Source organism: Erinaceus europaeus, chromosome 10 (genome assembly GCF_950295315.1).
Source record: "Erinaceus europaeus chromosome 10, mEriEur2.1, whole genome shotgun sequence".
Lineage (NCBI taxonomy): Eukaryota > Metazoa > Chordata > Mammalia > Eulipotyphla > Erinaceidae > Erinaceus > Erinaceus europaeus.
In genome coordinates this window covers 53,638,704-53,659,871 of record NC_080171.1, presented here as the reverse complement: position 1 = coordinate 53,659,871, position 21,168 = coordinate 53,638,704, and the positions used below count along the sequence as shown (strand labels likewise).

Here is a 21,168-nt window from a genome sequence, read left to right as displayed (position 1 = left end):
TTCTAGAGATCTGCTGTACAACACTGTATCTCTGTTCAACCACTGTGTTTTACACTGACTCAGATCTGATTTATTGTGGTGTCATTGAACCTATGACTACTGAGCCTCAGGCATGAAAGTCTGTTTAAACTGGTATACTGGGAGTCGGGCGGTAGTGTTGAGCGCGTGTGTCCCAAAGTGCAAGAACCGGCATTAAGGATCCGGGTTCAAGCCCCTGGCTCCCCACCCCAGGTCTGCAGGTGTCTATCTTTCTCTCCTCTCTCTGTCTTCCCTTCCTCTCTCCATTTCTCTCTGTCCTATCCAACAACAATGACATCAATAACAACAACAATAATAACTACAACAATAAAACAAGGGCAACAAAAGAGAATAATTAAATAAATCTCTTAAAAAAAAACTGTTGTGCTAGTTCTCTGTCCCTACACTGACAAATTTAAGAGGGTGGATCTTGTGCTACGTGTTCTTACTACAACAAAACAACTTTAAAAATTACTGTGATAATTAGAAAATGAGGCTTCCCTGTCTTCTAAAGTGATAATTTTCTGTCCCCAGAGAATTTCCATCTCAAGGCTTTGAAGGTTTCTGCAGTGGTCTTTAGAGCCTCCACTGGTAACCTTGGAGAAGTGAAGGAGAAGCTGATCTGTGTCACAAAAGAGATAATGCATAGATATTTTTCAAAAAATTACTGTACATCTGATTCCTCTGAACGTCTGTGGCTTCCTTGGTTGTAGCTTTGTATCACTTCTCAATTCATACTAGCAGAGAAATTTTATACTATTTCTAAATTTCAAGAAGAGAAACTGTTTGGGTCAGTCTGTGATATGATTCTTCCAGGTTTTCCTCCCCGGGATCCAATCAACGAATCTCTGGGGGCATTTTTTTTTTTTTTTTAAGTCAGAGCACTGCTCAATTCTGGTTTATAGTGATGTGAGGGATTGAACTTGGGTCCTTGAGATTTCAGGCATGAAAGTCTTTTGCACAAGTACAGTGCTATCAGAGCTGGTTAGTGGCACTCTTTGTAGAGTGCACATATTTCCAAGCTTGAGATCACAGGTTCAAGTCCTTGGGGAAAGCTTCTCCCTCCCACTCTAGTCATTTTTGTAAAAATATAAAAGCAAAATAAATGCTATCCCCCTTACCCGTAGGGTTTAGATAATTAACACAGACAGGGCATTGGGGGAAAGTGTGTGCTTTTTATAGTAGAGTTATGGGTAGGAAAAAAAAAGAAATGATTAGACAAGGAAATGACTGGCTTCTCTAGAACTACTGCCAAGAGATTTTTGTAGATAAAGTTGGTGAAAGATCGATGAGATAGTTGTATAATTCACTGAATTCTCAGATCTTTGAACAAGAGGTTCACAGAGTGTTGACTGATGGCTTTTTGTTTGCTTGAAACAATATCACTAGCCTCATACTATGGGACTCCATCACTAACTCTTGTCTTGTATATAATTTTTTTTTATCAAAAGTTGGATGAAGACATAGAAATTATTCTTATCAAATGTACTAAAAACATGAAATGGATAGAATCTATTAATTGTGATAGTTGACAGACTCAAGATTCAAAGTTATCTTGACAGACTAGAATATTGGGCCAAAACCAAGCAGAAATTTAACAAGAGTAAACATGAAGTTCTACATTGGGATGAAAAATCAATTATACTTATTCATAATGGGAGAGCTTTGTCTTGGCCAGAGTTGGTGAAAAGATCTTTGGGTTTTACTTAACCACAAGTCTACTATGATCTGATATGATATGACTGCTCAGAAGCAATAACTTAGCTCTAGGAAATAGTGGAGTGGAAATAGTGTCCAGATGAGATGATATAATCAGTTCATTGAATGTTGACTTTGTTAGACCATAAGTTGAGGTTGCTTTTCTATTAATTAATTATTTATTTAATTAAAAATATTTATTTATTCTCTTTTGTTGCCATTGTTTTATTGTTGTAGTTGCCGTTGAATAGGACAGAGAGAAATGGAGAGGGGGGGAAGACAGGGGGAGAGAACAACAGACACCTGCAGACCTGCTTCTCTGCTTGTGAAGTGACTCCCCCGTGGGTGGGGAGCTGGGGGCTTGAACTGGGATCCTTATGCTGGTCCTTGCACTTTAAGCCACATGTGCTTAACCCGCTGCTCTACTGCCTCACTCCCTTGCTTTCTCTTTCACATCTACACCTATTACTACTTCCAAATGCCCTTCCTTTTTTCCTTTCCTCTCTCTGGAAGAGGAAATTGATGGAATTGGGCTTCAGAGCCTTATAGTCATCTTTCCCTAGCATCCCCCCCCCCCGGGAGTATGGATCAAAATTCTTTCTTGGGGTGCAGAAGGTGGGAGTTCTGGCTTCTGTAATTGCTTCTCTGTTGGACATGGGTGTTGGCAATTTGATCTACACCCCAGTCTGTTTTTCTTTCCCTAGTGCCATTTTTTAAAAAAATATGCAAGCAGACAGGTTATGCGGAATACATTCTAGAAGTGAGAAAACTTGAATGGTCAGATCAGAGGATGAATAGATGATCAACTAGTATTTAAAAAAAATTTGTTTTACCAAAGAGATCCTGTGCTTGTTCTGGATTGTTCAGAGGATAGAACCAAGGTCATTGAGTTACCATTTCATAGGAACTGATTTGAAGTTAATACAAATAGAGTACTTTTGTAGCAGTTAGAATTGTAGGAACTTGCAGTAGTATTGCTTCTGGTTCTTGAGCTGGGTGTGTCTGTTGGGATGATGTGGAAAGGATTCCTTCTTTAGACAGGAGGTATGACAAAATGATCTCTGGGGCCCCTTTCAACCCTGAAAACCCAGATTTCTGGAAAGGGAGAAGAGCATTTATTTTAATATGATGATTGAACTTGAAAGATTGATACAGAGCTAAGAACTATGGGTGCATGTGATATGAAGAATAAGCTGAGAGCCAGATGTGTCTGAAAAAGTCATGAAGTTAAGAGGGTTATAAGGCATTTTATGTTTAACGTATTAAGCACATGTGCAGACTTCAGCCTCCTGTGTATTCGCTGCTCCTACTGCATTTGGTATTCACTTGATGCCTCTGCTTTGCTCAGAGCTCTTTGATAATTGTTGGATAACACGCATTAAAAAATGTACTCTAGGGGTCAGGCGGTGGCACACCTGGTTAAGTGCTCACATTAGAGTGCACAAGGACCCAGGTTCAAGCCCCTGGCCCCCACCTGCAGAGAGGAAGCTTCACAAGTGAAGCGGGGCTGCATGTGTCTCTCTGTCTCCCTCTCTCCTCTCAATTTCTCTCAGTCTCTGTACAATAATAAATAAATATATTGTTAAAAAATGTACTCTTGTTCCCACAATTTACCCTGATTATGTTTACATTAATTTTTTATTATCTTTATTTATTTGATAGAAACAGCCAGAAATTGAGAGAGAAGGAGGTAATAGAGAGGGAGAGAGACAGAGAGACACCTGCAACACTACTTCACTCGAAAAGCTTTCCCCCTGAAGGTGGGGACTGGAAGCTTGAACCTGGGTTTTTGCACATTATAACATGTGTGCTCAACCAGGTGTGCCACCCTTAGTCCCCATTCATTTTCTTTATTAGTGATTTAATACTGATTTACAAAATTACAAGATAATAGGGGTACAACTCTGTACCATTCCCACCACCAGTGTTCTGGATTCCCAGTCTCTCCATAGTAAGCTCCCAAGGTTGCAAATACAGGTCAACTGTTATTTCTAGGAAGTCATTCATATTTAGCAAGTTTTTCAGGATAAACCAGAACTGTAAACTACCATGTGAGTCATACTTTTGTGAGCAGTACACTTCAAACTTCCAACGTATAAAAAAATATAAATATAATAAATATAAAAAATTAAAAAAAACCCCACACTGTACTATTTGTGTTTTTCTTCTGTTGTATTATGTGAAGGTATTTAAGATTCTCCCTTTGTGTGAGGGGAGGAAGCACCATAATAAAATCTATTTCTAGATAGAACAGTGAAATAGAAATGCAAGTCCTCAGGTTCAAGACCTGCCACGATTAAGAGCAAGGACCAAGAAAGATTTGCAAAACAAGAACACAGTTTAGGAAAGATTTCAATATGGTAGGAAGTAGATAGTCAATGGAAAGGCTTTCATAGGGGGCCAGGCAATGGCGCACCAGTTAAGAACATAATGTAAAGTGCAAAGACATGAAAGCCTTACTTCCTCACTCCCTCCTCTCCCTCCCTCCCTCCCTTTCTTTCTTTCTTTTTTTTACTTAACATCATTCTTTTATTTTTTTTTTCACTTTTTTTTTATTGGGGAATTAGTTTTACATTCAACAGTAAATACAATAGTTTGTACATGCATAACATTTCCCAGTTATAACAATACAACCCCCACTAGGTCCTCTGAATCCTTCCTGGACCTGTATTCTCCCCACCCACCCACCCCAGTGTCTTTTACTTGGGTGCGATACGCCAATTCCATTTCAAGTTCTACTTCTGTTTTCTTTTCTGCTCTTGTTTTTCAACTTATGCCTGAGAGTGAGATCATTCCATATTCATCCTTCTGTTTCTGACTTATTTCACTCAACATGATTTTTTCAAGGTCCATCCAAGATCGGTTGAAAATGGTGAAGTCACCATTTTTTACAGCTGAGTAGTATTCCATTGTGTATATAGACCACAACTTGCTCAGCCACTCATCTGTTGTTGGACACCTGGGCTGCTTCCAGGTTTTGGTTATTACAAATTGTGCTGCCAAGAACATATGTGTACATGGATCTTTTTGGATGGATATGTTGGGTTCCTTAGGATATATCCCCAGGAGAGGAATTGCAGGATCATAGGGTAGGTCCATTTCTAGCCTTCTGAGAATTCTCCAGACTGTTCTCCACAGAGGTTGGACCAATTTACATGCCCACCAGCAGTGCAGGAGGGTTCCTTTGACCCCACACCCTCTCCAGCATTTGCTGCTGTTACCTTTTCTGATGTATGACATTCTCACACGAGTGAAGTGGTATCTCGTTGTTGTCTTTATTTGCATTTCTCTGACAATCAGAGACTTGGAGCATTTTTTCATGTATTTCTCGGCCTTTTGGATCTCTTCTGTGGTGAATATTCTGTCCACGTCCTCCCTCCATTTTTGGATGGGGTTATTTGTTGTCTTGTTGTTGAGTTTGGCAAGCTTTTTATATCTGTTGGTTATTATACTCTTGTCTGATATATGGCATGTAAAGATCTTCTCCCATTCTGTGAGGGGTGTCTTGGTTTGGGTAGTGGTTTCTTTTGCTGTGCAGAAGCTTTTTAATTTGATGTAGTACCATAGGTTTATACTTGCCTTAGTCTTCTTTGTAATTGGATTCGTTTCATTGAAGATGTCTTTAAAATTGATGCGGAAAAGAGTTCTGCCCATCTTTTCCTCTAAGTATCTGATAGTTTCTGGTCTAACATCCAAGTCCTTGATCCACTTGGAATTTACTTTTGTATTTGGTGAAATACAGTGGTTCAGTTTCATTCTTCCGCATGTTTCAACCCATTGTTTCCAACACCATTTGTTGAAGAGACTCTGCTTTCCCCATTTAATATTCTGAGCCCCTTTGTCAAAGATTAGATGTCCATAGGTGTGGGGCCTCACTTCTGGGCTCTCAATTCTATTCCACTGCTCAGTGTGTCTATTCATGTTCCAGTACCAAACAGTTTTGATGACAATGGCCCTATAATACAGTTTGAGATCTGGGAGTGTGATGCCTCTGGTTCTGTTCTTTTTTCTCAAGATTGTTTTGGCAATTCTAGGTCTTTTCTGGTTCTAGATAAACATTTGTAGCGTTTGTTCTATTCTCCTAAAAAATGTTATTGGGATCTTTATGGGGATAGCATTAAATTTGTATATGGCTCTGGGTAGTATATTCTTTTTGATGATGTTAATTCTACCAACCCATGAACATGGAATATCTTTCCACTTCTTTGTGTCTTTTTCAATTTCCTTGAGTAGTAACTCATGATTTTCAGTATACAAGTCTTTCACTTCTTTGGTTAGGTTTATTCCTAGATATTTTATTGTTTTAGTTGCTATGGTGAAAGGAATTGATTTCTGGATTTCAATTTCTTCTAGCTTAGTGTTTGCATAGAGAAATGCCACTGACCTTTGAATGTTAATTTTGTAGCCTGACACCTTACTGTATTGCCTGATGATTTCCAAAAGCTTCTTGCTGGATTCCTTAGGGTTTTCCTGTGTATACTATCATGTCATCTGCACATAAGGAGAGTTTGACTTCTTCTCTTCCAATCTGTGTGCCTTTAATTCCTTGCTCCTGCCTGATTGCTATGGCAAGAAGTTCCAACACTATGTTGAATAGTAATGGTGATAGTGGGCATCCCTGTCTAGTACCTGATCAGAGGGGAAATGCTTCCAGTTTTTCACCATTGAGTATGATGTTTGCTGTAGGTTTGCTATATGTAGACTCCATGATCTTCAGGAATTTTCCATCTATTCCCATTTTTTGTAGTGTTTTGATCATAAAGGGATGTTGTATTTTTTCAAAGGCTTTCTCTGCATCTGTTGATACAACCATGTAGTTTTTGGTCTTGCTTTTGTTGATGTGGTGGATCACATTGATAGATTTACATATATTAAACCAACCTTGCATCCCTGGGATAAACCCCACTTGGTCATGATGAACAATCTTTTCAGTATACTGCTGTATCCAGTTGGCTAGAATTTTGTTCAGTATTTTAGCATCTGTTCATCAGAGATATTGGTCTGTAGTTTTCTTTTTTGGTTGTGTCCCTGTCTGCTTTTGGTATCAGGGTGATGTTGGCTTCATAGAAGCTGGAAGGGAGTATTCCAGTGTCTTCAATCTTCTGGAAGACTTTTAAAAGAAGAGGTATTAGTTCTTCTTTGAAAGTTTTGTAGAATTCATTTGTAAAACCATCTGGTCCAGGACTTTTATTTTTGGGAAGATTTTTGATAACTGTTTCAATTTCATTAGCTGTTATGGGCCTGTTCATGTTAACCACTTTCTCTTTACTTAGTTTTGGAAGTTGGTAGGTATCTAGGAAATCGTCCATTTCTTCCAGGTTCTCTAGCTTGGTGGCATATAGTTGTTCATAGAAGCCTTGCATGATATGTTGAATTTCTGCGGTGTCTGTTGTGATATCTCCTCTTTCATTTACTATCCAATTTATTTGGGTCTTTTCCCTTTTTTGTTTTGTGAGTCTGGCTAAAAGTCTGTTGATTTTGTTCACTCTTGAAGAACCAACATTTACTTTCGTTGATCTTTTGTATGGTTTTCTTATTCTTGATGCTATTTATTTCTGCCCTAATTTTAGTGATTTCTGTCCTTCTGGTTGCTTTAGGGTTCCTTTGTTCTTTTTCTTCTAGGTCTTTAAGGTGTGCAATCAGGCTGTTTATTTGTGCTTTTTCTTGTTTCCTAATGTGTGCTTGTATAGCTATGAACTTCCCTCTCAGTACTGCCTTAGTTGTGTCCCAAATATTTCGATAGATTGTGTCTTCATTTTCATTGAAGTCTTGAAACATTTTGATTTCTTCCTTGATTTCCTCTTTGACCCAGAAGTTGTTAAGAAGTGTACTGTTGAGCTTCCACATTTTGGGACTATTACTAATCTTTTGTTGATTGTTAAGTGTTAGTTTCATTCCACTATGGTCTGAGAAGATGCTTGGGATGATTTCAATGCTCTTGAATTGACTGATGCTGTCTTTGTGGCCTAACATATGGTATATCCTTGAGAATGACCCATGTGGATTTGAGTAAAATGTGTATTCCAGTTTCTTGGGATGAATGACTCTGAAAATGTCCAATAGTTCTAGTTTATCTATCTCTTCATTTAGCTCCCTTATGTCTTTACTGATTTTCTGCCTGGATGATCTGTCAAGTTGAGAGAGTGGGGTGTTGAAGTCCCCTATTATGACTGTGTTGCTGTTAATATATTGCTGTAGCTCTTTCAGTAGACGTTTGATATATTTAGATGGCTTCTCATTGGGTGCATAGATGTTAATAATTGTTAAGTCCTCTAGATTGACTGATCCTCTGAGCATTAAGTAGTGTTCATTCCTATCTTTTTTAATCTTATCCATTTTAAAGTCTATCGTGTCAGATCTGAGAATGCCATTGTTCCTGCCCTTTTTTGTGGGCCATTGGCTTGTATGATAGTTTTCCATCCTTTCACTTTAAGTCTGTGTTTGTCTTGTTGAGTTAGGTGGGTTTCCTGTAGACAGCATATTGTTGGGTTGTATTTTCTGATCCATCTTCCTACTCTGTGTCTTTTAATATCAGGCTATTGACATTTATTGATATCAAAGATTGAAGATATTTTAATGCCATTCTTGTAGAGTTTTAGAGTGTTCTGATATATGTCCTATTTAGGATGGTCTGACTGTTTATAGAAGACCTTTCAGAACTTCTTCAGGGCAGGCTTGGTGATAGTTGATTCTTTCAACTGTTGCTTGTCTGAGAAGGTTTTGATGCCTCCATCTAGTCTGAATGACAGTCTAGCAGGATATAGTATTCTTGGTTGAAAGCCTTTCTTGTTGAGCACTCGATAGATATCTTGCCATTTTTTTCTGGTCTATAGTGTTTGTTAGGAGAAGTCTGATGCTAATCTTATGGGTTTTCCTCTGTAGGTGACTCTTTGTTTTTCTCGTGCAGCCTTCAGGATCCTTTCTTTATCCTAATTCCTTTCCATTCTAAATATGATGTGTTTTGGTGTCTTTAAGTCTGGGTTAATTCTGTTTGGGACTCTCTGGGCTTCTTGAATCTTTATGTCTTTGATGTTGTCTAGACTAGAGAAGTTTTCAGCTATTACCTCCCTCCCTTTCTTTTGTTTCCCCTCCAAGGTTATCCGTGCGTGCACTACGAATCCACTCGTCCTGGTGGCCATCTTTTTTCCATTGTTGTTGTTGGATAGGATGGAGAGAAATTGAGAGAGGAGGGGAAAAGATTGGAGGTGGAGGAGAGAGAAAGGTAGACACCTGCAGACCTGCTTCACTGCTTGTGAAGCAACACCCCTGCAGGTGGGGAGCTGGGGCTTGAACTAGAATCCTTGCTTGGGTTCTTGCACTTTACATTACGTTCTTAACCTGGTGCGCCATCGCCTGGCCCCCTATGAAAGCTTTTCTATTGACTATCTATTTCCTACCACATTGAAATCTTCCCTAAACTGTGTTCTTGTTTTGAAAATCTTTCTTGGCCCTTACTGTTAATCGTGGCAGGTCTTGAACCTGAGGACTTGCATTTCTATTTCACTGTTCTATCTAGAAATAGATTATTATGGTGCTTCCTCCCGTCATACAAAGGGAGTATCTTAAATACCTTCACATAATACAGTACAAGAAAAACAAAAATAGTACAGTGTTTTTAAAAAATTTTTTATATTTATTTTCCCTTTTGTTGCCCTTGTTGCTTAACTTTGTTGTGGTTATTATTGTTGTTGTTATTGATGTCATTGTTGTTGGATAGAACAGAGAAAAATGGAGAGAGGAGAGGAAGACGGGGAGAGAAAGACAGACACCTGCAGACCTGCTTCACCACTTGTGAAGTGTCTCCCCTGCAGGTGGGGAGCCAGGGGCTCGAACCAGGATCCTTAAGCCAGTCCTTGCACTTTGTGCCACATGCGCTTAACCCACTGTGCCACTACCTGACTCCCCTGTAAAGTGTGTTCTATCCCAATAGTGCACTTGTGTGTCTGCTTTGAGTGACATTTCCGGATTTAAGATTTCTGGCTCCCTCCCCCCTGAACTGCTCAGCTCTGGCTTATTGGTTCTGGATGGTGAACCTGGGACCCATAACCTCAGTTATTAAAGTCTTTTTACATAATCATCATACTATCTCCCCAGCTCTGCCTTTACTTTTTTTTTTTTTTTTTTTGCCACTGGGATTATTTCTGGGCCAGGCTCAGAGACTGCATGATGAGTTCACCACTCCTATTGGCTTTATTTATTTATTTAATTTTTTTTATTGGGGAATTAATGTTTTACATTCAACAGTAAATACAATAGTTTGTACATGCATAACATTTTTCAGTTTTCCACGTAACAATACAACCCCCACTAGGTCTTCTGTCATCCTTCTTGGATCTGTAGTCTCCCCACCCACCCACCCCAGAGTCTTTTACTTTGGTGCAATATGCCAATTCCAGTTCAGGTTCTACTTGTGTTTTCTTTTCTGATCTTGTTTTTCAACTTCTGCCTGAAAGTGAGATCATCCCATATTCATCCTTCTGTTTCTGACTTATTTCACTTAACATGAATTTTTCAAGGTCCATCCAAGATTGGCTGAAAATGGTAAAGTCACCATTTTTTATAGCTGAGTAATATTCCATTGTGTGTGTGTGTGTGTGTGTGTGTGTGTGTGTGTGTGTATATATATATATATATATATATATATATATATATATATATATCACAACTTGCTCAGCCACTCATCTATTGTTGGACACCTGGGTTGGCCTTATTTATTTAGTTATTTGATAGGACAGGGAGAAATTGAGAGGAGGGAGGAAGACAGGAAGAGATAAAGAGACACCTACAGACCTGCTTCACCACTAGTGAAACTTCCCTCTTTCTCAAGCTTCCCCCCATGCAAGTTGGGATCAGGAGTTTGAACCTGTCTTTGTGTATAGTGATGTGTGCAATTAGCCTGGTGTGCTACCACCAGGCCCTGTCTTTAACATTTTAAACTTCTGGTTTCTATTTCAGGTGAGGATATAGGGGCATTCTCCTCCTCCTCCTTCCTATCCTCTTTCTCCTCCTTTCCAAAAAAAGATTTATTTATTAATGAGAAAAAGAGGAGGAGGAGGAGGAGGAGGAAGCCAGAGTATCAGTCTGGCACATGTGATGCTGGGATTGAACTCCAGACCTCATGCTTGAGAACCCAACACTTTATTAGGAGTGACTATGTTAAAATAATACATCTGGTACTAGTGAAGGCTCCTAGAATAGTTGCATAATTTGAATTGTCAACTGTAGCAACCAGAATGGGTACAGGCTGATTTAAGCAGGCTTCAACAAATGAAAAGCTACAGGCTGGTTCACAGAATTATTTCAGAGGCTATGGCCAGAGCCCCAACCCACACCATTCTCCAAAATTCATCCAACTGCTGTTCCCTCAGGACTCGGCATGCTGCAGCTACAGCCACCTCAATGTACAGAGAACCAGCCTGCCAATGGCCCTGGCTGTGCAAAGAATCCTTCAGTTATGCAATGCTTTTGATTGCTTCTTTTGTGTCACTTGTTTTCAATTATAGTTACCACTGGGTGCTTTTGATTGGCCATGGCTTAGTCACATCTCGGGTCTTAAATTGTGGACTTGGGGCTGAGGAGAGGGTGTGCCTGGTTTATATAGTGGGAAGTGAGCTTTACCTGTCATGACCTTTCAGATGATTAGGAATGACTCAAAGAAAAGACTCCAGATGTTTAATAGTTAAAAAATATTACAGTTTCTATGTTAATTTGTGAAAATAGAAGACATAGTTTAGGTCAAAGCATGGTTTCTCAATGGTAGCACATTTTTGTCATGGAGGCCTGTTATTTGGTACCGGTGCCACCCACCCAATTGTGACACTCAAAATGTTTCCTGAGATTGCCAAATGTCCTTAGTTAAGAATCACTGAACTGGAGTTACTCTCAAAGCACGGATTGTAATCTGATAGCCTTGCACCAATGACTTCATCACAGGCATGGATCTTACACTATTGGCTTTGGAGAGAAAGTCTTTTTTTTTTTTTTCTTCTTTTCTTTTCTCTCCTTTTCTTTTAAATATTTATTTATTTTCCATTTTGTTGCCCTTGTTTTATTGTTGTAGTTATTATTGTCATTGTTGTATAGGACAGACAGAAATGGAGAGAGGAGGGGACGACAGAGAGGGGGAGAGAAAGATAGACACCTGCAGACCTGCTTCCCCACTTGTGAAGCGACTCCCCTGCAGGTGGGGAGCCAGAGGTTCAAACTGGGATCCTTATGCTGGTCCTTGCACTTTGCGCCTCGTGCGCTTAACCCGCTGCGCCACCACCCAACTCCCTCTTTTCTTCTTATTTATTTATTTATTTATTTAAAGAAAACACTGACAAGACTATAGGATAAGAGGGGTACAACTTACACGACTCCCACCATCAGAACTCCATATCCCATGATAGCTTTCCTATTCTTTAACCCTCTGGAAGTATGGACACAAGGTCATTGTGGGATGCAGAAGGTGGAAGGGTCTGGCTTCTATTCAGCAGGGGCTGAACATGGGTGTTGACAGGTCGATACATACTCCCAGCTTGCCTCTCTTTCTTTTTTGTCATGGTCCCCTTTCATGTGAAGGTTGGAAACTTCAGTGTTCTCTACCAGAATGCACTCTAGAGTCAAACAGAGAGCTACTTGAAAGATTTAAATCCCTCGGGCTTGCCTTCATATATTTGATTCTATGATTCCAAGGTCGAGAAACCTTAAAGTTTTAAGTTAACATGGTAACTCTGATGCAGGTGGAACCAGACACCACAATCACACTTGGAGAAACATGTGGTTACTTCATTGAGTACTGACCTAAAAGACAAAAGGCATGTGTTTCTTCTGGAAGAAGAGACATTGTATTGAAGCTTTCTGACCTTTCCAGCCGTTGATAAACAAACAAAACAAACAACAACAACAACAAAACAACAAGAAAAGGGCAAGATGTGGTCTGTTCTTAAAAGAATTTTTTTTTTTTTTTTGGCAATTGTTGTTTGGAACCAGCTTTGACATGTGATGCCAGCACTCAACACCCTCTGTCACCGGCAGCCAGAAGTGTCTTCTGTTTTGAGCTCTGACTTGCTTTGTTGGGAAAGGACCTTTCACTGCGAACCTCCCTGCTTTCCCTTAAAGAGGTTTTTAATGCTTTCCAGGGCTCACAGGCCTGCTCTGTGGTATTGCTCACTGGCTCCCTAGCCTTCACAGAAGCAGAGAACACCGTCTCTCAGCACCACTGTCCTTGCTCCCCCTGTGGAGCTTCAGTGTTGGGAGTCCCTTCTCTCACTGTGTGTGGGGTGGAGAAAAAAAAATCTGATAACACCTATGACAAAGCTGTGTCCTCCTGAACTTCGGTGCTCCCCCAACCCCCAGAAAGCTTTTAAATCTATGTCAGATTTGACTAACAAATAGAAAAATCTTATGGTTTTCAGCCACATTAGGAGGACTTTCTTCAGCTACTTTGTTTCAGCTTTCACTCCTGCTATAGAAGGCCCTAGTCACAGGGCCATACAGTGTTAAAATTTAAAATATTTAGTAGTGATTTAATATTTTACAAGATTATATAAGAGTACAGGTACCCATTATCAGAGTTCTGTGGCTTCACCCACCTTCTCAGTAACCAGCTTAGTTCTCACTTAGACTGCGAGTTTGACTATGTTTTTATTTTGTTTTGCAAGTTCAGATGTTTCAGTTCTCTGTACTTCACAGATGAATGAAACCATCCTGTAGTTTTCTTTCACTTCCTTCCTTAGCTCACCCAGCATAACCATCCCCAGTTACGTCAATTTTATCCTGAAGGACACACTATCTTTTTAAATTGGAGAGTAGTATTTTATGGAGTACATATACCATGACATCTTGTTCTGCCAGTGGGCATTTAGGCTGTTTCTACTTCTTAGCAACTGCGAGTAAAGCAGCTATAAATATAGGAGTGCTTACTTCCCTTTGAGTCAGTGTTTTCACACCTTTTGGGTCTATGTCTAGGAGTGGTATTGCAAGCTCATAAGGTATTTCCATTTTTATATTTTTTAGGACTCTCCATACTGTTTTTCACAGAGGCTGCACCAGTTTGCATTCTCACCAACAATGTAATAAAGGTTCTTTTAGATTTTTTAATTCCATCATCCTTGCCAATAATGGCCATTTCTTGTTTCATTGATGTAGATCATTCTTACAGGTATGAGGTGGTATCTCATTGTAGTTTTTATTTACATTTCTCTAATGGTAAGTGAAGTAGAACATTTTGTTCAAATCTAGAGATCATGGGCATTTCTTTGATATGAAGGTTCCTATGTATTTCACTGTTTTCTGTATTTAATAGATTCAGATCCGATATCTAGGTCTTTGATGCATTTTAAGTTAATTTTGGTGTATGGTGTTAGTGATGGAATGCTTTCATCTTTTGCATGTGCTGTTCAGTTTTCCCAGCATCATTAATTGAGAAGATTCTATTTTCCCTATTGCATGGTTTTTTTTTTTTTTTTTTTTTTTTATCTTTGTTAGATATTAGTTGTCCATATATGTGTGGCCTTATTTCTGGGCTCTTTATTGTGTTCCACTGGTCTGAATGCACAGGGCTACCTCTTTTCCTCTTGAAGACATATTAAATGAGAAGGGGAGAGAGGTGAGAACCAGAGTACTGCCTTGGCATATTTGTTGCTGTGGGTTAAACTCAGGATCTCACACATGCAAGTCCAGCACTCCACCATCAAGTCATCAGTCTGCCTCCCAGCACAGTACTACTTCTGCAAGTATTTTTTCTAAAAGTTAAATCATGGGGCTTTGATATAAAGATTTTTATAGTTGTCCATTGATCAGAAGACCAACTAGACACTTTCCAAAGCCCCTTTCCAGCTTTTTTCTAGTTTGATTTTTTTTTTTTTGCCTCTAAGGTTATTGCGAGGGAGCTTGGTGTACTAGGAATTCACTGCTCCTGGTGGCTATTTTTTTTTTTTTTCCTACCAGAGCACTGCTCAGTTCCGGCTTATGGTGGTGTGGGGGATTGAACCTGGGACTTTGGAGCTATCTACTCCTGCCCACCATTTTTTTCCCATTTGAATAAGACAGAAGGAAATTGAGAGAGGAGGGGGAGATAGAGAGGGAGAGAGAAATTTCCCTGCTACAGGTGGGGAGCAGGGACTTGAACCCAGATCCTTGCACCAGTTCTTGAGCTTGGTACTATGTGCACGTTACTTGATGCTCCACTGCTGTCTGGTCCCCACTTTCCCCCCCCTTTATTGGAGGATTAATGTTTTACATTTGACAGTGAATACAATAATTTGTACATGCATAACATTTTTCAGTTTTCAACATAACCATGCAACCCCCATTAGGTCCTCTGTCATTCTTTTCCAGGACCTGTACTCTCCCCCACCCCCCTGTTTTTTTTCTTGTTATAGCACAAGTTATATATTTCATATGGACAAAAAAATTAGTACCATTTATAGTATCTTGAGGGGCCAGGTGGTTGTGAACCTGGTTTAATGCACACATCATAGTGCACAAGGATCTAGGTTGAAGCCCCAGATCTCCACTTGTAGGGGGAAAGCTTCACAAGTGGTAGAGCAATGCTGTGGGTGTCTCTCTGTCACTCTCCCTCTCTCCCTCCCTCTCTCTCTCTCTCTCTCTCTCTCCCCCTCCCTCCCTCCCTCCCTCTCCCCCACCTCTTTCAACTTCTCTGTCTCTCTCCAATAATAAAGTAAAAATATTAGTATCTTGAGATCAATTCCCTTTGAATGGGAGCTTCCTTTCTTGCACTTTGAGGTCTACAAGATGGATCTAGAGGATTTACTACTGTGGAAAATAAAGACTGCTTAAATCGAATAAGGGATGGGGGAGGGATGGTGGCTTTTCTTTTTGATTAATTGCTTCTTCTTCTTCTAGCGTTTGCCCTTCTTCCGTAGCCAGTCAACAGCGTCAGGTTGAGCCTGATGTAAAGTTTCGAGACCTCCTTTGAATCTGGAGAGGTGGATTAATTGCTATAACACTGTCTTTCAGGTGGCTGAGAAAGTTTCATATTTCCTTTAGACATCATTAGGCATTGAAGCTTTTGTGGGATAATTTTGATACTATATGAATTTTGCCATTTTGCTAGCACTGATAAAGTTCTTGGGTCTATCCCTTCATTAGAATTATTTACTCCATTCATATTAATTTTTGTTACAAATCTCACAAAGGGGAGGTGCTTCTGGGTATTTAGGTCACATCCTATTTTAGGGCTGTGTAATCAGTTTTCATAAAGTGTTCTTGGAGGCCCAGTTACCTTCCCTGTCCATCTTGTAAGTGTCATGTTTGCATCATCTTCTAGACCCCAGCTAATTGTGCCCATATCCCACAGTTTTCTGGCCGCCTTCTAATAGTTGGAAATTGTGATTCTTTTATTATTGAGCCTGCTGTGGCTGCCATGTTCTATCTCTCTCCAACTTAAAAAAAATTTTATTTACAAAAAGGAAACACCAGCCATAGGATAAGAGGGGTACAACTCCCAACCATTCTTTTTTTTTTTTTTTTCCTCCAGGGTTATTGCTGGGCTCAGTGCCTGCACCATGAATCCACCGCTTCTGGAGGCCATTTTTTCCCCCCTTTTTGTTGCCCTCGTTGCAGTTATTATTGCCATTGTTGACTTTGCTTTGTTGTTGGACAGGTAAGAGAGAAATGGAGAGAGGAGGGGAAGACAGAGGAGGGGAGAGAAAGATAGACACCTGCAGACCTGTTTCACCGCCTGTGAAGCGACTCCCCTGCAGCTGGGGAGCTGGGGGCTGGAACCGGGTTCCTTACACCACTCCTTGCACTTTGCGCCATATGCGCTTAACCCACTGCACCACCGCCCGACCCCCTTCAGCTATTCTTTACCAGGCATCTTGCCATCCAGGATTGCCAAATGATGCTGACTATATTAACATCTTGTATACTCACTACACTGACCTCTCACATCCTAACTAGCAACTTTTTATATTTTTATTTGTTTATTTATTGCCTTCAGGGTTATCACTGGGGCTTGGTGCTAGCACTACAAATCCACTGCTCCTGGTGGCCATTTTTTTTTCCATTTTATTGGGTAGGATAGAGAAATTGAGAGGTGAGGGTGAGAGAGAGAGAGAGAGAGACAGAGAGAAAGAGAGACACACCTGCAGACCTACTTCACTTCTCATAAAGTGTTGCTCCCTACAGGTGGGGAGCTGGGGGCTCAAACCTGGGCCTTTGCACTTAATACTATGTGTGCTTAACTGTGTGTATCACTGTTCCTTTCATTTGTTTATTAATTTTGGATAGAGACAGAAATCAAGATAGGGGGTGGGAGAGAGAGAGAGAGAGAGAGAGAGAGAGACCTAAAATATTGTTTCACAATTGTGAAGCTTCCACTCTTCAGGTCTGGATCAGGGTCTTGAATTCGGAGTCCTGAACCTGAGTCCTTGTGCACTGTAATGTGTACACTCTACCAAGTGTATCACCATCTGGTTAGTGTCTAAGCATGCCAGTGCAAATGTTCTGCTCTTGGGCACTGACAAAAATCAGTGTTCTGGGAGCCAGGTGGTGGCACAGTGGGTTAAACGTACATGGTGGAAAGCACACAGACTGGCATCAGGATCCTGGTTTGAGCCCCCGGCTCCCCACCTGCAGGGGGTTTGCTTCACAGGCGGTGAAATAGGTCTGCAAGTGTCTGTCTTTCTCTCCCCCTCTGTTTTTTCTTCCTCTCTCCATTTCTCTCTGTCCTATCCAACAATGACAGCAATAACACCAACAACAATAAAAAGGATGATGATAAACAACAAGGGCAACAAAAAGGGAAAAAGAAAATCAATGTTCTGTGCCAGCAAGCAGCAGCAAAAAATGCCCATCTATGAAATGCCTGCAGGTCAGACATCTCCCTGGAGTAGGCCTGCCTCCCATGGCCCCACAACTAGCAATTATATACTAAATACATTGACACCTTGTATACACTCACCAGCCTGAGAGATCTTAATGCCCAATATTCAGTTCACAAGCTAATTGTTTGCTATTTTTTCCCTGTGAAAGGTGGAATTCGTTGCTAATAATATGTGAAATCTCTTGATTATTTTAACAGAGTCTGGACTTCATTTAAAAAATGATGTGACAGTGTCATACCTACATTTTTTTTTTGTGTGTGTGTAATTTTATTTATTTATCTTCCCTTTTGTTGCCCTTGTTGTCTTTTTTTTTATTGTTGTTGTAGTCGTCGTTGTTGGATAGGACAGAGAGAAATGGAGAGAGGAGGGGAAGACAGAGAGGAGGAGAGAAAGACAGACACCTGCAGATCTGCTTCACCACCTGTGAAGCGACTCCCCTGCAGGTGGGGAGCCGGGGGCTTGAACCGGGATCCTTATGCCGGTCCTTGCGCTCAGCGCCACCTGCGCTTAACCCGCTGCGCTACAGCCCGGCTCCCCATACCTACATTTTTGAGTGGACAACTAGTGCTCCAGATGGGATGGTTCCCTCCATTGTCTTCTAGATGAAAGGGGAGGAGGTAATATCAGGAAACTTTTACCTTCTTACTTCCCACAAGAGGGCAATATAATCTCTAAAAAAGAAAAAAGGGCTGGAATGGCAAAACCAAAAGCTGTTAGTTTTGTTAGAGATGATGAACTGTTCATTGTTTTTTTTTTTTTTTTTATTTTATTTTTTTTTTTAAGCTGAACGGGCACACTGTGTGCAATCCTGATTCATCTGAAAACTGGTTTGAATGAAAGCATTGGGGGGGAGTCAAGCTGCATCCACAGTGGCTTCTGAAGCCACCTTTCTGCTGAGGTGGAGGGTATGAATGTTTGAGGCCATGTGAGGCAGGTCTGCTTCAGGGAGATGTCTGACCCTCAGGCATTTCACAGATGGGCTTTTTTTTTTTTTTTTCTTTTGCTGCTGCTTGCTGGCACAGAATGTTGATTTTTGTCAGTGCCTGAGAGCAGAGCATTTGCACTGGCATGCTTAGACACTAACCAGGCCAGTGGAGACTGACGTGTTAACCAGAACGTCTGTTTATTTGGAATGAGACATCTGCAGAGGAAACCTGGAAACTCAGTTTTGCTGATCAGATAGTATTTTTCTTATGAAAAATTAACAGGAGTCCAAGACTCACCAGGCTGCTTATCAAGAATTTTGAGTAGAAGGGAGTGTTATGATCAACTTGTTTGAAGAGTGTAATGTTCTGATGGCTTCTTCCACAAGGGGCTGGAGGAGGGGAACACCCTCCTAGACCTGTTTTGGGGAGCAGGGTGCTATGTGTACCTTAGCTGTATTGTTGTTCCTCACACTCTGTGTGCCCTTATCCTCCATGGGCCAGGCTAGAGCTGCAGGCATGTAGGTAAATCCACATACCAGACTGCGACTGTGTGGAGTAGTGTCTACTTCAGATCCTGTTTATAGCCTTTGTTTTTTAAAACTTTTATCAAGAGAGAGACAAAGCGAGAGTCAGAGACTAGAGCACTATTCTGGCATATGTGCTGTCAGGGATTGAATTTCAGATATGCCAGCCCTGTGTTGTGCCCACTGAGCCGGGCCCTCAGCCACCTGCTATATAGTATTACAGTTTAGTTGATTTAGGCCCAAAGATTAGGGAAGAGTTAGAGGTGAGGTACCTTTCCAGCTATAAGTGTACTTGAATAGATCTCAAAAAACAAAAACACACTAGCTCATTACCCTTTTATAGTGACTAAGATAAGTGGAAAAAAAAGGTTTTAGATATTACTTTCTCTGTGGGTTCTCGTTGTTTGCTTTTGTTAAAACAAAGAAGCTCACCAGCTCCCTCCCTCCCCCTCCCCCCTCTCCCTCCTCCTCTCCTTTCATGTTTTTCCTCATTTGTGGCTTTTTCTTTTTTTCATCTTCCTCTTCCTCCTTCTCCTCCTCTTTTTCTGTGAAACTGGGGCCTTACAAAAGTGGGAATTTACCACTCTGGGACATCTTCTCAGTCTTTTTGTGAGGCCTGACTTCCCATATGCTGTGGAGGCCTGAGCACATACCTGGCAATGCAGCCACCTTTCCCCGTGAACTGTCTCTCTGGACCATCTTCTTCTATTTTTAACCCATCCTTAAAAAGTCACAAGATTTGATGTGGCTTAATAATATGTGGAAATATGGAAAAGATGAAGAGACAGCTAAGCTGGTTAACAAATGGTGTAATTGGATCTTGGTGTAGTTACTAATTTATTGGTCATCTCTAAGACCTCACCACTCTGGGCTAACTTTTTCTGATAGAAAGAACCATACAGAGGTGGGGTAGGGCAGTATGCTGAAAGTACAGCACTAGAGCTTTCAGTGAGGTGAGAGCCAGGCATGCTTTTTTTTTTTTTTTTTTAAACTGGCTTTGGTTGTGCATTTTTTCTGTATCAGTTTGCGTTTAGTAATCTATCCAGGACTGGCAAAATAGCATGCTTTTATAGTATACTGCCTTGGCCATGTTGGCAACCCAGGTTTGAACCTGGTCCTTGACTGCATTGACAGCCATGTCGATGCTGTGGTCTTTTTCACACACTCTTTGCCTCTGTCTCTAAAAACATAGCCATATTGCAGCAGATAAGGCTAATACTGAGATGTAAGTCTATGAATTCTATTTTCTTTGAAAAGGATTTATTCATTAACAGAAGAGAGAAGCAAAGATAGACCTAGAGTGTTCATCTGGCACACGTGATGGTGGGATTGAACTCTGAATCTCTAATTCCAAGTCCAATGCTCTAGCCACTGTATTCCCTTAAAATGCATTTATTTAGTTGCTGAAAAAGTCATGACGTGTCTTTTGCATAGACACAGAAAAAATACATCATGACTTTTCTGACACCCAGTAGTTACGGGTAAGAGAGAAGTCTAGAGCACTGCTCAGTTCTGACATAAGCTGGTGCTGTGCATTGGATTTGTGGCCTCTGGGGCCCTGGGCATGCCAGCCAATATCTCAACAGACTGAGCTTTCTTCCCAGCTCTGAATCCTATTTTTGACCTTAAAGTTTCCACTAAGTTATCTATAGTCAGAAAGGATTTCGACCCAGCCTTGGGCCTTACATGATGTAACTCTGACTGCACAAGGAATATGAGTGCATACTAGGAAAACATTTTAGTGTCTTTTACTTGTGTTTAGTTTGTTGAGGCGGGGGGGGGGGGGGGAATCTCCTCAGGATGATTACCCTTCAGTCATACTCTGCGAACTTACTTTTGGTCCCGTTCTTAATGCAGATGGTGAAAGTGAGTCATGAAAATGAAGTGTGTGTGTGTGCCCACTCCTTCCCAGAGCAGGACAATGGATTCACATACTCATTAAGTAGTTTCATAGAATTTGGGTACATAGAAGAGTTGAAAATGAATTATTTGGTACTAAAACCTAAAAAGTCATGACATATTTTGGGTGGGGAAAATACCATACATATACCAAATATGTCATGACTTTTCAGAGCACCCAATAGATAGATGCCTTTGTAAGGCTCTGAACTTGGCTTCAATTTCAGGCTAATATTAGGGTAGTAGCAGACTTAGTCCCTGTGTTTA

At 40.6% G+C, this 21,168-nt stretch overlaps 1 protein-coding gene and 1 pseudogene across 1 annotated transcript in view; one reads left to right on the top strand and one right to left on the bottom strand.

Annotated features, from left to right (window-relative positions):
* SAXO1 (stabilizer of axonemal microtubules 1) overlaps nt 1-21,168 on the top strand; it is a 174,680-nt gene that overhangs the window by 19,695 nt on the left and 133,817 nt on the right. The gene's annotated exons all lie outside the window — the stretch shown is intronic.
* Nucleotides 15,656-16,253, bottom strand: LOC132540736 (ubiquitin-conjugating enzyme E2 variant 1-like; annotated as a pseudogene).